This window comes from Rhineura floridana, chromosome 4 (assembly GCF_030035675.1).
Source record: "Rhineura floridana isolate rRhiFlo1 chromosome 4, rRhiFlo1.hap2, whole genome shotgun sequence".
NCBI classification, from domain to species: domain Eukaryota; kingdom Metazoa; phylum Chordata; class Lepidosauria; order Squamata; family Rhineuridae; genus Rhineura; species Rhineura floridana.
This window is the reverse complement of record NC_084483.1, coordinates 66,057,723-66,071,718: the sequence shown is the minus strand read 5'-3', so window position 1 is coordinate 66,071,718 and position 13,996 is coordinate 66,057,723. Positions and strand designations below refer to the sequence as shown.

Here is a 13,996-nt window from a genome sequence, read left to right as displayed (position 1 = left end):
ATTCCTTGTGAAAGGCAGCCTGCTCTCTTTAACCCATCATTCTATTTACCTCTAACATGCAAATAGTGGCTATGACAAGATTAAAATCAAGGACTTGACACTTTGCACTCTTAGCCATTAGGTTATATTTCTCATGAATTAGGCACACAGATCTGTCAGCACAGGACTTCCGGGAAGGGTGACTTAGCCTGTGCCTGCTTTTGAGACGGGCTCCTGCCTCAAAAGAAGCTTATTCAGATATATCAGTCAGATTTTTTCTTTTTTTGACTGATTAAACTTCTCCCGGGTAGGGAGAAACGAAGAGATTAACCTCAAAGCCTATTTTTGTTGGGACGACCAGATCTCATTAATTTATGGGACGAGGTCCAGCCGACGAAGGTGGGACGGATTTTTAACAACAAGCTCTATCTGGAAAAGCGAACGTTCATCTTATCTTCTAAGAGAGAACGCACTAACAGGCAAGCACCCTTCTTTCTATATTTTTCTTTTACTTGACTTAAATTGTTGCTGTTTAAAAGAGATTTGCCAGATTGATCGGTTTTTGACATCTCACTGGGGAGCCATAACTTCTCTCTGCTACTCACTAATTAATAGCTTATCTCTGTTTTTGTTGCAAAAAGCTGTCCTGGATTTGCATTCTAAAGATATACACAGAAGAGGGATTTCTATTCCAGATTTTTATTTTGAAGAATATTATATTGTCTGAGACTACTCTCTTTTTGGTTTATTTTATTTTGACGAATCTGTTTTCTGACGACCGCCATTAATTGTTTCGATCCTGGGAACTGCATTTTGTTTACTTTAGCATGGAGAGATAAGGCTGTCTGCTCTGTTTATACTGTGATGTCACCAAGTTTGGAGTATTAACCCAATTGTTGCTGAAATAAGAAGTGGTTTTCCTATATTTTTCTTTTAAAATGGCAATTAAGAAAGTGGCTGAGAAGCTGGAAATAACTATGTTTCAGAAAATAATGGATGAGATTGAGATAACGAAACAAAACCTGCGACAGGGTTGTAAGGAGCTGAAAATTGAATTGAGTAAAATGAAGCAGGAGATTAAAGATATAGGGGTCCCTGTGAGAGAGGTGACCCTGGAAGGGGTCCCTGTGAGAGAGGAGACCCCGGAGATTGGAACAAACGTGGAACAGGAAAAAGATTTGGAGTCTATGGACTTTAGAAACAAAATTTATTGTTTGGAGACACAGGAGATTAAAGACATAGGGGTCCTTGTGAGAGAGGAGACCCTGGAGACTGGAACAGGGGTCCCTGTGAGAGAGGAGACCCTGGAGACTGGAACAGGGGTCCCTGTGAGAGAGGAGATCCCGGAGATTGGAACAAACGTGGAACAGGAACAAGATTTGGAGTCTATGGACTTTAGAAATAAAATCTATTGTTTGGAACTCAATGTTATCTCTGAAGAAATTAATGAAGATTCTAGAGATAAAGTTATCAATGGCATGGATAATCTTCTGGACTGGAATGATGTGATGGAGCCCAATATAGAGAAAATCTATGGAATTAACTGCAGCCATGTGACAATGGAAAAACTTTCAAGAGATGACCTAGTGTATTTTGAAAAAAAGAACAGAGATATGATTTTACAGCAGTATTTCAGCAACCTATTCAGAATGGATGGCAAGAAAATATTTGGGATAGAGGTAATTCCCATCAGACTCTTACTATATGACTATGGCTTTGACAGCAAGATTATTATGGAATACTGATAATGGAAGATTGGATACTGAAATTACTGGACTTAACAAGACTACTGAAGATGGAAGATGGAAAATGGAACTAATAGGGATGATGGAACAATGGCTACTGAAATTATTGAACCTAACAGATTCTGATGTGATGGATTAATTGAAATGTTTATTTTGACTATGGTTATGACAACAAGATTATCATAATTAGTAATGAGATGGATTAATCGATATGCTTATCTGGAAAAAAAAATTGATAGATATATTTCTTAAAGAATTGAAACCTCTCTTTGACTTTTTGTGGAAAGAATAAAGTAATGTTTATGAGATTTGATGATTAAGTAAGATAACTACTGGAGGAAAGTGATTTTATAATATGACTTAAGAGACAGGATTGTTGTATGTTGTAGACTTATAACTGATTTGATCTTTGACAAATGGGAAGTCAATATTTTACTCTTTATTTTTTATTTTTGTTTTTTTTTTCTTTTTTTCTTTTTGTTTAACTATTTTTGATTTTGTTTTTTGTCTTTGAATGTTTTATGATTTTGTCTTGTATGTTTTGTGAAAATCTGAATAAAAATTATTGAAAAAAAAAAAAAAAAGATCTGTCAGCACAGAGACTTAAGGTCAGGTCATTTCTGCAGGATGTTAGCAAGATGGTTGCCTGTGCTTCTAGTTGAACTCTTTCGTGATTATTAATACCCCCTCAAAGGATGGTATGCTATGCCCTAGGATTTCCCTATTCAACATAATTCCCCTATGTTTACTGTAGGCAGCTAGGGACTCCACACAGATGAGCACAGATGAAATATGAGCAGTGGAGAGAGATCGTGGAAAATTCATCCAGTCTCAAAAACTTTCCCGAGCAGATGTTCAGCAAGGAGTAATTAGAGAAATGAGCGCATATACTGTGCCCAAAGGGTCAGAAAAATCCATATGTATCTTGCTACAGCTGGACCCCAAATATGCTTAGTTGGAAGTTGTTAATGGATCTTTCTGGACCTTGAGAACCAGAAATAACAGCAAATGTCGAGCACACAGTACAGCAGCCATGAAATGGATGGTATGTCTCTGTATCACTTCTGTGCAAGTTGCTTGGAACTTTGGTGTTAGACTTCATTGCCTAGTATGTGAGCCCTTGGCATTCTGTCTGATGATAAGATTAGAAGGAAACCTCATGCTATCAGCATAATAGAGATGCTACCCACATGAGGAAGGGAGCAGCCATGAAGTCAAAATGAAGGTGAAACCATAACATGTTTTGGAAAGCCAGTGCTGGACTATGTCAAAAGTGCTGTGTATGGAGAACGGCTGATGAAGCAACATTCCCTGTTACACTATTCTCCCTCCCAATTAAATAAAAGTAATTAATCGTCTACATCTTGTGTGGGTCTGCCCATGTTAGGAATTAGGGATGAAAAAGTTCCCTCCCCTGGCCCAGTTCTTGATCAATATAAAGAGTGTATGAAGAACCATTTTTTCATCTCCCACTCTTTTTCCTGAGACTGGCTGCCTGTTCAACTCTGCTTTGCATGCTTTCACCCAGCTGAAGGCCACAATATCCTGGCCTCAGTGCCGGTGCCAGGCTATTTTGCGCCCTAGGCAAGGCTAACTACTTGCACCCCCCCAATTGCTAACTTCAATTTTCAAAAACAGATGTCTTGTAGAAAAAATGAAAAGCACAAAACTTGAAACTGCTAAATTTATTTTAGTTGCATTTTTTCCAAGGGTTAAAAAAACTAATCTGTATAAAACTGTGCCCCTCAAAGGTCAGTACTGCACCCCTCTGAGGTCTGCGCCCTAGGCGGCTGCCTAGCTGGCCTAATGATAGCACCAGCCCTGCCTGGCCTACTGTCCTGCATTGGTAATTGTGAACTTTATTCCAACCTGCTAATATGCTATGGAATTTAGAAATTTTGTTTCAAAACTAGATGGGCTGGAAAAAATTAGGAGAAAGACTATTTTAACAATGTTACTTATTCTTACTGATTGCTTTGTCAATGCAATTATTAGTTCATGCCATTATTAAACAAATGCAATTACCATGATTAATGTATGCCATTAATAAACCATACATATATTGTTTTCTACTATATTAGTTTGTTGCCTTGTTTTCTGCAAATGGCATATTATTTATTTATAAAAATATCTATATACCACCAACTCATATAAAATGTCAAGGCAGTGTACAAGAATATATACAATAAAACATAAAACAATTAAAAACAATACAAAATAATAATTAAAAAGACTGGCTAATCAAGAAAGTTTAAACAGCTGCATAGACCTGTTGGCATAAAATGGTTGCCTTAAAGTCAATAGTGAGGTTGCTAATGTCATTATCTTCTATATACCTTAAACAAAGCATTGTACACCAATAAACCAATTGATTAATTTCTATTACAATTCTGAGTCTGTGATTTTTATCACTGGTTATGCTTTACTCCATCTCACTGGGTTGTTGCTGCTGAGCAAATTCGAACCTTGATTGAAGGACCCAATTAGTGTTGGTGTGTTGGCTAGGAATTGACATGGTATGCAATAGATTTAATGAATCCCTGCATTGATAGATACAAGTCCTCCTGTGCTATGGGGCCTCTCCATATTTCTGTTTTCTTCATGCTATAAATATGCACTTGTTATTTTGTTGTGTGGGATCCAGAGGATCTTCCTGCCAGGTAGTGCTATTTTGCATGGAGATAACACATTTACCCAGCCCTCATTCTGCACAATTTTGTTACCGGGAAAAATCCAATGAGACACTTCCATCCTTTCCGGCTAGCTCAGCAAATATGGTTGTGACTGCAGAGCAGTGGTTATCCAGCCATTTCTACAAAGAGGAGGAAAAAATGGCAAACATTTCAATGTTAGTATGAATATAGTACTAACAGGAAAATGCATTTGATGATTTGTTGTTTAGAAAGGCCACATTATTTTCATATATACCGGATTGGTAAAATAAGGGTTCAGTCATAAATTCAAAACTGTCCTTTGCTATATTTTTTTTTTTGCCATAGCATTTAACTTTAGTTCTGCATCTAAAAGTGGAAAACAGGTACTTTTAATACACATTTTAACAATTCCCAAAACTTTGGGACTGAAAGTTTCATCAACATAGTGAAGAACTGTATCTCAACAGTGTCATCTAGTGGCAAAAAATGAAGTTTTCCTTCCCAAGTCCATGGTACTTGAGCATTAAGAAAATTGTTATCTTCTTGGCCTCGAATATTCATGTTACCCTAGTGTTGAACATAAACTATGGCAGGATTACCCTGCTTGAGGCTGGATTTCTCCTATCCAAAAGATGGAAGTGAATTAAAAGTTCAAAGTGCCAGAGTGTGAATGCTCATATGCAGGTGTCGATGAAATCTTCACAGACAGCATGAAATGTGAATAGCAATCTTGCTATCTCTTAGGAAAACAGTCAAAACACATAGAACTCTTATTTTTCCCATTTAAAGAAATAAAACTAGATTGACTGGCTTTTAAGCAATAGCACTGGCAAAAATTCATAGCCTTGATCCAAGGAAGTGATGCATGTGCAGGACAGATTCAAGTGTGCAACCATGTATTTGTTTGATGTTGGTATCATAGTAACTGTAACTGTAATTGCTAAAAAGATAAGCCATATAGTTGAATCAGTTCACACATTTACGTGCAAAGTCATAAAGGGATGAGAACTCAAGTGATTATTCCACAGGTGTGTTTAGCTTAAAATGCTCTGTAGTTTGCCAGTGAAGTGGTCTATGGGTTTGAGAAGGTTGTTCTGTGCCATTTCCCCCCCCCTTTATCTAACAGGAATAATCATCCTAGTGTTTTTCTGCACAGCTTGATATTTATTGCTAAACACATTTCATAAAGAAGAATTATTACTGTGAGAACCTATTTCAGCCTTATTCTTGGGTTTTTATTTTAAAACTTTAAACAAAAATTACTGAAATAGCTAAAACTGGCTTTTTAAAGCTGTGGAAAAAGCAACTCTGATGCCATACTATACAGAAAAGTTTCATTTTCAAATCTATTTCTAAAGCCTCTTCTTCTGTACCTCTGTACTAATTCTGCTATCAAGAACACTCCTATATACTGATTTTCTCATCAGCTTTAAAAGAAAAAGTAGCTCAGTATTAAAGCTTGAGAGTGTGGCCGCTGAGTGCCATTTTACTCTTCTAATGCAGTCTACATTTTCCATGAGTTATGTCCCTAATGAAGGTCACCAAGAGTCATATTAAAATCAGGTGTGTAGTCATCTGGAGTTTTTTTGGGGGGGTGTCATAGACCCATTACTTTATTTATGTATTATTTTATTTATATCCTACCCTTCCTCCCAGCAGGAACATTTTTTAGGAGCAGAGTCCCAGCCAGGTCCCTATGTATGAGCCAACCAGCATGAAAAGGGAGCATGTTAGCCACTGAGAAAAATCCTTGTCCTTTTATGCTGATTGGAGCCAATCAGAGTGAAAAGAGGTCTGTCACTGAGATGACTCTTTTCAGTAATTAACTCACAATCTCCCCTTCCATGCTGATTTGCTCCCAGGGATGTCTGTTGTAGTGGAGTGTGGACTCAGGACAGGACAGGGAAAGTGGGTGAAGTGATGTGGCATGACTATTATGAAGCGACCCTGCACTTCTGAATTTGCCACTACGCAACCAAGAGTTTAACTTTTAAGGTTGCTCTTCCTTGTTTCCTTTGGGTAACCGAAAGTTTACAACCCTCTGCTCCCTTATTTGAATTCAGTGGATCCTACTGGGGGGGGGTGCAATTGCCATCCGATGCTCCTTTTCTTGGGGCCAGTCCCATTGAAAGCAGCGGCATTTAGAAAAGAAAATATGTGCTCTAGAGCGTACTGCTCAGCAGTAAACAATGCTTGCGGTCAGACTATAATACTCCATTGAAACTGAGCCTATGTTTATTTATTTCTCATATTTATACCCCACCTTTCCTCCAAGGAACTCAAGGTGGCGTACACGGTTCTCTCCTCCCCAACATGCAAATCCTACACCAGAGTATGCATACATGGGAGTGCACTACCAGGCAACCTTTCTCGCAGCCTGAGCCTTTACAGTATTGACGAGTTGTCTTAATTTAAAGGGGCCTCACTTCCGAGGAAACACCCATAGGCTGCGCTTCTAACCTAGCCGTGACGACAATTGTTGGGAGAAGCCAACCCTTTCTTTGCGTGTTCCCTTTTAACTCTTGGCTCACTGGCAGAAAGCCAGAGCGTTGGCTCTCGGCAGCCAGTAGGGTCTCGGGATACTCAGCCTTTCGCCCAATCCCGTGTTCCCTTGCTTCGGTGCCCTAGCCGACAGTGTTCCTCCTCCACTGGGGTTGCAGCCGTGGCGGCTTTCCTGGCCGTCTTCATCTCCCTTCTGTCTTTCGCCGTCAGTTGTCCTGGCTCGGCTGGGAGCCCTTCGGAGCCTCTGAGAATGAGTTTTCCCGTACTCCGGCGCGCGTCCTCTTGTCACCCTCCGAGCCCATTCATCTAGCGACTGGTGAGGGTGGAGACACTGAAGAGGGGCAGGGAGATGGTGGCGAGCGGATGAAAACGGGAAAGCAGGCGGGCGGCTGGCGAGTAGACAGGCAGGCAGGGACGCATGCACGAAATAAGGTTGCTACTTTCTCCCAGTCCCCGCCCCCGGCAGCGCTTTGATGCTTTTATCAGTTGTGTGGTAGGTTGAAATTCAACAGGTGCAGACCTTCCTAGTATGGACAGGCGTTGGAGGGAAGAGCTGCATTGGTTGAATTTGTGCTTTATTTACGGCTGTAGAAGTTCTGCTAGAAAAATAGAAGAGGACAATCTGAAGAAGATGATGATGGAGAGGGGATGTATAATAATCTTGGGAAAACTAGCAAAAGTGTCCTAACAGTGATAGGCAAAAGATAAAGTGTTTAAATGATGTGGGGTTGGGGAGAGGAGATTAGTAGTAGCTGGGATTCTGTAGTCATACGTGGGAAAAGACTCCCCCTCCCATTGCATATGGAACTACATGTGCTAGGTGCTTATAGATCCAAAGTTCACAGGGTTGATTTTCTGGGCCATCTTTGTGCCAGTTCTTAACATTTTGCTAATGGGACTTGCAGTTTGAACTCCACTATTGCCCGACACATACCTACATGCTCACAGGCAAAATTCCATTGTGCAGTGTTGCTGCATTGTTTCCAAGGGCAACATCTTGAGGCCTTTTTGTATGATGGTTTATTTCAGAATGACAATGTTGAGGGCACCCTGCCCCTTGAATGTTTGTGCTATCTAGGTCAGGAGCCTTGGACTCTCCTTGCTTTGATTGTGGGATAACTGATTGTGTACACGTTAGCAGATTATCTCTGTTTAACGGAATGCAAAATTTATAGAGAAAAGTACTGACAGAATACAGTGAGCAAGAGGGCTCTTGAACTCTTGGCTATATAGGCAGAGGACAACCTCTAAATTTTGATTATATAAACCAATTCTGAAACATTTACAAGATGCCCCAAACCTGTTAAGGAATTGTGGCATGTAGAGATGTGAAGGTCTGGAAAGATTTGGGGGGGAAACTTTTTTTCCTGATTTTTTCTGGGCTTTCACATCTCTAATGTCATCTCATTGTTTTATTTTTAATTGTTATTTTAATATTGTATTGATAATTGATTTTTATGTACACTGCCATGGAATCCATGTTTTGCCTGAAGGTTTAGAGAATTTTAAAGTAAATAATAAAATAACAAGTACATTAGAGCGTCATTAGGTGCCAAATGAGCTTCATATGAATTGATATGCATTTCATATTTTAAATTTAAGAAACTTTGTTATATTCTAGCTAGAACAGGCAATGGACTTCTTTGGTGTCTGAATGTCTTTTTTAAAATTTGATTTTGTAATACTATGCTAATAGCTTAGCAAGTAAAACCTTTAATGTGTATACCAGGGAACAGACACAATACTGATGGTCTAACCAGTTTCCTAATTCTGGTTGAAACCTGAACAGCTTTTTCATTTGGGGTTGGGTTGGAAAAAGTGAAATTTTCTTTTCCAGGGATGGAGAGCTAAAGATGAAGATATGAAATGAGCATGTTCTAAAAGACCACACATACTGGGTCTCCTAGGCCTCTCTTATGAAAATACAATCAATTGGCATATTCTCCAGCTACAGCCCCATCATGAATTCCATGAAAATTGTGCTAGCTGTATGCAAACAGAGTTGTGTGAATTAGCTGTGGTCATAGCTATCTCCAGATAAAGTTTCCAGGGTGGCTTCTTGTTGTTGTTGCTACTGCTACTGCTACTTCAATGGGAAGGTTTTCAGTGCCTGAAAGGGCACTTTTGCAAGTCCCTTTATTATGCACCTCATTTAATTCAGGAACCATGAGGACAACCTGTTCTGCTGATCTTAATATGTGGACAGGGTGGTACAAGAGAAGGCATTCTCTGACATATTTGGGCCACAGGCTGTTTAAGATTTTAAAAGTCAACATATGCACCTTGAATTGGCCCCAGAAGATAACTTACAACCAGTTTGAGAATAGAAATTATATGTGAGTGTCTCTCTGCTCCTATCAACAGTTTTGGCCGCACATTCTACAACTTTATGTAAAGCACATTACAATGGTCCATCTTGTAGGCTAGCAGAACATGGATAACTGAAGCCAGACTGTTCATAAAAGGCACCAACTGAATCTGGGTGTAGGCGCTCCTAGCCATTGAAGTCACCAGGGTAACAAGTGACAGCGATGGTTCTAAGAGCATCTCCCAAACTACAAACCTGCTCATTCATGGGGAGTGCAGCCCCGTCCAGAACAGGTCAGTGGTATCAAAAGCTGCTGAGAGCTCCAGGAGGGCTGCACTCCCCCATCTGTCTCTAGAGATGTGAAGGCCAGGGGTGGGTGAAAGTAAAATGGAACCCAATCTTATCCATTTTTCCTCAGATTTTTCTGAAAAATTGGGGAAAACGGGGAAAAAATCTCCTCCAATTTTTTTCTGGTTTTTCCCAGCCTTCACATCTGTCTCCCAACAAAGGCCATTGACTAGGGTGACCAAGGAAGTTTCGTTCCCCTAACCAGGCCTGAAATTCAGATGGAAAAGGGTCTAGATAATCAGTTTCATATAAGTATGCTTAAAGCTGTCTCACCACCACCTTCTGTAGCTAGCAACTTACTCAAGTAAGGAATGTTAGTGACCAGGTAGTAAAGTTCTCAAGTATTTTTGAGTCCAGGGACATCCAGGGGTGGGACACTGTTTCCTTCAAGTTACAATTGTAAAAATACATAAAATATTTAGGAGCCCTTCTGCCCCCTCCCCCTCCCACCTCAGAGGAAGGGGAGAATCCAAAACAGCCGTATGTGGCCTAAGAGTGCTCAGTAGCAACAAATACAGGGGGTTTGTGGGGGATGGGAGGGAGAACAGAATGGAGTATTCTGGAAAAGGGCATGCCTGACTGGAACCCTGAACAGGAGCAGTGTAATACTTTCAAGTTTCACTTATTTCCTTTAATATTCTGTCTTGAAACTGTGATTAAATTAGACTTGGAGGCTATGACATTAAAACAGCTTTTCTCTCTTTCCACATTCTCACCTCACCACTTTATTTAACATAAAATCTGAAAAGTAGTTCTGAACAGCTTATGTTTGTTCACTATTTTGTAGCAATTTGATTGGTCCTCATAAAGGTATTGCTTGACTGTGGAGTTTTTAATTTATTCTTCCTTGTCTTTCTGTTTCCTCTTGAGCCATTTTCAACTGTCCCTTACAACAGCCTTCTCCAATCTTGTGCCCGCTGCATGTTTTGGATTCCAGCTGTCACCAGCCTCTGCCAGCATAGCCAATAGTCAGAAAAGATGTGAATTATAATTCAAAACAGAGGTACCAGGTTGGGGAAGGCTAAGTTACAACATATCTTTCTCTTAGCTTAGTTGCGGTTTCAGAACAGTGATTTATGGCTTCTTGGGAACGAGGACATTGTGTTGATTTTTAGGAGTCCCTTTTTTATTGAACTTAAATATTTAGGGACTAAGTGCAAAAACATTTTTTCATTAGGTATTTGCTGTTTTTCCTAGTCAAAAGCCTAAAATATGAGTGTGTGTACATTTTTGTAGTCAAAATGGAATTGAATCCCAATTAGAATCTCTAGAAACCTGGGGTTACTATTAAAAGACGGGGGAATCTAAAAGCTCTGTGTAAGAAGAGAGGAGTAGGAAATTAGAGGCTGTAAAAATGGTTATTCCAAGATTCTGCATCTTCCAAGTTGACATATCAGCTGAGCATGCTATCTAAGGAAAGCATGGCATAAGCCAGTGCAGTAATAATTACTTCACCTGGGAGCTGAGTCCTGTGGGAACATAGGAAGCTGCTTTATACTAAGTCAGATCAATGATCCTTCCAGCTCAGTATTGCCTCCACTGACTCTCTCCAGGATTTCAGATGGCCTCTCCCAGCCTTACTTGGAGATGCCAAAGATTTAACTTGGAACCTTTTGCATGCAGAGCACTGAGTCACATCTCTTCCACCAGAGTGCTTCTGCTATTACATGAGTTCTTGCGTTGATGGAAGCCATTTGGTATTCCTTCTTGACATCCTATGATCTGTAATGGCCTAGGCTTTGTTCAGAGGCTTCTTTGTTCACTGACTTCCCAGTCCCCTTCCTGCTGTTTGTGGACATCTGACTGTTAGAGGGGTGGAGCCTGTGGCTGTGCCTGCTTATACTGTTTTGTTGCATGGTTATTGACGCTGTTTGACGCTGTAAATAGTTTTTGCTTTGAATTGGATGGAGAGGGCTGTGGGGCTGGGACATGCTACTTTGACTTCTACAAATAAGGGATTCTAGCCTTTCTGACATGGATGGCTGCTCTTGTTTTCTCCTCTTACCATATGGTTTCCATATAAACATTAGTTTATTATTTCATTAATTCTCACAGAGCCCTTATCAAGGATCTTTTGAAAAACCATAATTGAATTGACTAGTCAACAAGAATGGCAATTTTATTTTATTTGGAGAATCATTTTTTTTGTCTTGCTCAAAAATGATATAAAATTAAATCCCAATTTAATGCATGCATCTTAAGTCTGTACTTAAAGTTCTCTTAAAACTGAATCAAAATAAAGGCAGTTTAAGACTGCTTTTATGCATAAAAAAGAACAACAACAACGGGGAATATCTGATTTCAGAAGTCAAGCATTATAAATGATGTCACTTATTGGGCTGGATCCAAACAAGTGTGAGTGGAACCAGTTCACTCATTAGGGCTGCTCTGTAAAAGCTAGTGGGAGATGACACAGCTATGTATCTGGAGCTGCATCACAGTCATGATTCATGAGCCTAACTGTAGTGTGTATGTGTGGTACATCTAGACATGGAGAGTGTTGTGGGGAGATGAAGGGGAGCCCATCAGCTTTATGTAGTTGCCCTTTTAAGAGCTTGTCATGCAGTGGAGAAATATTTCTATTCCAGCCATTAGCAATTGCTTTGTAAAAGTTTAAGGCAGCCTCTGCCAACCTGGTGCCCTCCAGATATTTGTTGGCGCTAGCTGGGGCTATGCTGGCTGGGACTGATAGCAGTTGTAATAGGATTATGCTAACTGGGGCTGATAGGAGTCCAAAATGTCTCTGAGGGTGTCAGGTTGGAAAAGGCTGATGTAAGAGATTTAAAGTATAAACAGTAGAAAATACTGAATCTAGGAAGTAAGGAAATGATCTTGGACAATGGCTTGAGTTAATGTAGGTGTGTAGAACTTGTTGCCCTCCAGATGTCTCTCCGTCATCCCTGGCCATTGGCCAAGCTGACTGTGGCTGATGCAAGTTGGAGTCCAACATCTGGAGATCCATAGGTTCTCCATACTTGGGTTAATGAAGAACATATTTTGATTTAGGTTCACTTTCTTTTGCACAAAGCCTATCTGCTAAGTTGTAAGTGGGCTTTCTTTGTGCAGAAAATCATCTCTTGGTTCTATCATATTTATTATTATGGGCTTCCTGCTGGAACCAGGAGTATCACAGGTGCTATGATCCACGATAATTAGAGTTTTTATAGGTAATCTTGTATTCTTCTTTTGTTGTCCTCCCAATTATTTGGGTTTTGCAATGTGCTCACTTCTCAAATTATGATTCTGTTAAATAGCATGTACTTTCCATCTCATTGATAAACCACATTCTGTTCAGTAGCTAACAGCCCTTGCTTATGGAAAGTACTAGACAAAAGCATCCTTGTATCGAGAACAAAACAAAATCTCTCATTCTTCTAAGCAGATGTAACCTTGGTGTGGATGTGAGCTATTATGACCAAAGGCTTTTGATTATGTTCCTAGTTTACATTAACAACTTACTTAATTGTAAGCCAATGATGATATCCAATGTTAGTCTTGCTAAGAGTGGACCTGTTGAAATAAAAAGACTTAAGTCCATTGATTTCAGTGGGTCTACTCTAGTACGATATCTACTCTGGATATCACCCAATATATTTTGACTGTTGCAACCAATTAATATGCCTGGTTCATGGGGAAAGTTGAATCATTTTTCCCCCTTGGTAACTTTAAATTGCCTTATTTTAAATGTCTTCCCTGACAATAAATTTTGTAGTCCTGTTTTGAACTTCCTATAATTGCAGTAGTAAAGCAAATACTCATACAGGTAACTGAATTACTGATATTGTTACCTGCTATAACTGTTGTGATTCAAGCAGAGATTCATACCTCAGTCCCTACTGTGGTGTTCTGTTTGAGACATATGAAGAAAAGAATTGTCTGGGTTGCATTGCTTGCATCTTTAAATTTTCTTTACATTCTGCTGGTGCAACTCTGCATCAACACTGGATAGCTATAAATAAAGTCACTTCCATGTTCATTAAAATACCTCACTGCATGTTGTGAGCAGTCCGGTGCCCTTTCCTGTTTCTCTTGCTTCTGAAATGGTCATTTCAGACCTGTGCCCAGTCCTGTGCTGCTGCAAACAGAATGACTTTGAATCAGCCTCTTAAAATCATACAGTTGGAAGCAGTCACAAAGTTACAAAGTCCTTGCTGTGAAATAGTCTTCTGTCAATCATAGGTATGCCTAGTACATTTGGGCCTGTATGTGCCACGAGCAGGAGAGCAATGCCTTTCAGAAAGATGCCTAGGAGCAAACGGGTCCATTTGTGTTAGCACAAGTGCTTCTGCAATGCAAGCTTGTTGGGGGTTTTGATTGTTTTTTATTTTATTTCATTTTTTTAGTATTAAATGTATACCCTGCCCTTTTTCCTAGAACGAGCTCAGGGCAGCAGACAACAAATGATAAAACACTAAAAACATCTTTAAAACAAAACAAAAGCAAAATAGCTTAAACAATCT

At 39.7% G+C, this 13,996-nt stretch overlaps 1 protein-coding gene and 1 long non-coding RNA gene across 3 annotated transcripts in view; one reads left to right on the top strand and one right to left on the bottom strand.

Annotated features, from left to right (window-relative positions):
• Window positions 1-3,394: 3,394 nt before the first annotated feature.
• LOC133383126 (uncharacterized) lies at window positions 3,395-7,322 on the bottom strand. The gene is made up of 2 exons (XR_009762182.1): window positions 6,642-7,322; window positions 3,395-4,536 (listed from the first exon to the last, which is right to left on the bottom strand). It is a non-coding gene; the product is annotated as an uncharacterized LOC133383126 (long non-coding RNA).
• IBTK (inhibitor of Bruton tyrosine kinase) overlaps window positions 6,930-13,996 on the top strand; it is an 88,244-nt gene continuing 81,177 nt past the window's right edge. For both annotated transcript variants that reach the window (XM_061623212.1, XM_061623211.1), the window contains exon 1: window positions 6,930-7,196. The gene's annotated coding sequence lies outside the window, so the exon portion shown is untranslated. The remainder of the gene's footprint in view (window positions 7,197-13,996) is intronic.